The following is a 3,271-nucleotide window of genomic DNA, read 5'->3' on the forward strand; positions in this document are numbered from 1 at the left end:
TTGGAAGGGAAGGGCAGGGAGTGCAGCTGAGGTAGGAGGGCCCAGCTGTGGTCCAGCTGTGGGTAGGAGGGCCCACTGCAGAGAGTGTGCAGAGGGAACCAGCCCTGTGCAAGGCTGGGACCCAGAAAAAAAAAAAAAAAGCTGATAGAAGAAGACAAATATCCTCCCCCTACCCCCTCTTTTCTCTATATCAAAGAGCTTGGGTAATTTATTTATCATAACAGTACATCTAGTGATAATTTTTTTTTTTAATGATTTATACCTTTCAGGACAGATCCATGGAATCTAATTAGCAGTGGAGGCCAGTTTTGCAGCCTGAAAGTCATTTTTTCATTAAATTGCAAGAGCTATAAAAATACAAAAATAAGTAAATTAACCATAAAAAAAAAAACCCTAATGCTGTCCAGGGAGATTTAATCTCATTGAGCTGGAACGCAAGAAAAATTCCAGGTGAGGTGTTTACCATCAAGATGCTGATGAATTTGGATACTGGTGAGGAGGATGAGGCCATAGGAAGAGAGGAGATGCGGGGGCAGGAACCCTGGTAGTGCTAACCCCAGGTTTAGTGAGAGGGACCAGATAGGGAAAAAACTCACCCACCCAGTTCCCTATCACACATATTGTACCAGTGAGTGGGTGGGTGGGTTGGTTGCCCTTTAAGAACCTTTCCATAGCGAAGACTCCATAACCAAATACATCTGTTAATCACTGTGGTACCCCTTCTGGACTTGATGCAGCCGTCCCACTGTTACTCTCTGCCTTTGGCTTTCAAATGTGGACTGCATATGGCATACCTTGGCTGTTGATAATGTCCTATGATCAGGTTGGCTTATGTTGTCTCAGCCCACCAAACTCCCAGCAGGCCAGAACCAGGCCAAAATACCACACAGATTTCAGTATTCAGAACTGGAGTAATTTCAAACGTCTATCAAGTGAGAGGCAGTGTGATGCTGGGTAAGAGGCTAACTCTGGATTCAAACCCAGCTCTGCCACCTATAATCCGTGTAGCTTTGGGCAAATTTCTCAACTTCTCTAAGCCTCAGTTTTCTGCTCTAACACGGGAATGGTCATAATAAGACCTACCCCACAGGGTTGCCTGGAGGATTATAAGAGGTTTTTCTCATTACATCCTTAGAACACTGAAGGGCAGGTAGTAAGAACTAGTTGTTTACAAGTGTTATTAAGAGTCTACATTATGCAAACCATAATGCTAGATGTAAGGAGTTCCTGATGTCCAGGGAACAGTTGGAAGCAAAATGCAGCCCATGATTAGACCCCTCAATGAGAGGTAAGATCTAAAAATCTTAGAAGAAAAACTAGAGGTTATGCACTCCAACCGCTTATCCAGGGCTGAAATCCTTTTAAAAACATCTGTGTAACTTCCATGTTCTATTGGAAAACTTTCAGGGACTTGGAACTAAGACCATTCTATTTTTGAACAGCTGTAATTAGAATGTTCTTCCTGATATAAGAAGATGGAGATATTTCTATCATCAGAATTGCTTTTGAGGAAATCATCTTTGTTTATGGACAAGGAAGCATGCTCATGCTCCTTCAACTGCCACCTAAGGAAGGCACATCTTGTTGGATGAAGGGTCCTTTGTTTTGCTGAGCCTGAAGCTGAGTTTTTATATAAATTGTGAAGCTCAGGACAAGCTTGTCTGATAAATCCACTTGTGTGACAGTTGAAAGAAGAAGCAAGGGTAGAGGTATTCCAGTAGCTGAATTGAGACTTTGCAGACCACCTATAGCTAACAGAGACTTTAAAAAAAAAAGAAGAAGACTAGTGTGATGGGAATTCCCTCGCGGTCCAGTGGTTAGGACTTGGCTTCCCTGGTCGGTCGGAGAACTAAGATCCCACAAGTGCCGCCAAAAAAACCCAAAAAACAAAAAACTTGTGGCTTTATTGTTTTCTGGAAATGACACACACTTCTATAAAGAGGTACAGAGAAGAAATTTAAATTCTGCCATTGAAATAGTTACTGTTAACATTTGATGAACATCATTCCAATGTGAATTAAAAATTGTTTGATATTGGGTATTTAATACAAATTCCATTTATGTTTATGGAAAGGCCAATCTGCCTCTTATTATCTCTTCCACTGGCCCTACCACTGCCATTCCTAGCTCTGTAAAAGTCTCCTCTCTCTTCCAACAACAGCCAACCCCTCCACCGCTTCCCCCCATTTCCCCGACGCCCACCCCCGCCCCATATTGGAGCCTTAGCCATATAACATCACTATTTCCTTTAGAGATTCCTCTAAGATCTGACTGCAAACTCTGTACCATTCTGGGTGAGCTCCTGTGGGTTCACCCTGGTCCGTCAACCTCCCTTTGACAGCCTGCCTCCCTGTCAGGAGCAGAATCATCCAGGTGAGTCTGAGGAGTGCAGAGATCAGGCAGCTCTCACCTCCTTGCCTCTGTCACACAATGGGCTATTATGGAACTTGTGGTCACACATACCTCTCCCTTCCCCCATCTCCACAGTTTTTCTCACATTGCTGCTGTTAATCCAAGTCTCTCCCACCTTGTACTCTGTTAAATTTTAAAGTGAAAAATACCTATTTTACTAAAGATTTCATATAAGAGATGAAGAAGAGGAGGGTTATGTCACTGATAGCACAGTGTTTCTACCTAGATACTCATTAGACAGGCTTACTGTCTCCTCAGAGTCCCTCTCCAGCTGGCCCCCAGCCAGGATGGATCCAGGTTTTGTGGGGCTTGAAGTTTATGCAATCTGGTGGGTCCTCTTTAAGAAAGAGAATACAGGGCTTCCCTGGTGGTGCAGTGGTTAAGAATCTGCCTGCCAATACAGGGGACACGGGTTCGAGCCCTGGTCTGGGAAGATCCCACGTGCCGCGGAGCAACTAAACCCGTGCACCCCAACTACTGAACCTGCTCTCTAGAGCCCGCGAGCCACAACTACCAAGCCTGTGTGCTGCAACTACTGAAGCCCGCGTGCCTAGAGCCCTGCAACAAGAGAAGCCACCGCAATGAGAAGCCCGTGCACCGCAACGAAGAGTAGCCCCGACTCACCGCAACTAGAGAAAGCCTGCGCGCAGCAACGAAGACCCAACGCAGCCAAAAAAATAAATCAATAAAATAAATAAACTAAAAATAAAAAAAAGAGAATACAAAATTAGGTATGAAATATTTAATTAGAATGTGAAGATAAATTACAACAAATTACAAATTTAAAATTTCGAAAAGCTAACAAACATCCAAACATACCAAAACCTAGAAAAATAACAATATCTTTTTTTTCCATGAT

Source organism: Balaenoptera ricei, chromosome 1, assembly GCF_028023285.1.
Source record: "Balaenoptera ricei isolate mBalRic1 chromosome 1, mBalRic1.hap2, whole genome shotgun sequence".
In the NCBI taxonomy this organism is placed as follows: domain Eukaryota; kingdom Metazoa; phylum Chordata; class Mammalia; order Artiodactyla; family Balaenopteridae; genus Balaenoptera; species Balaenoptera ricei.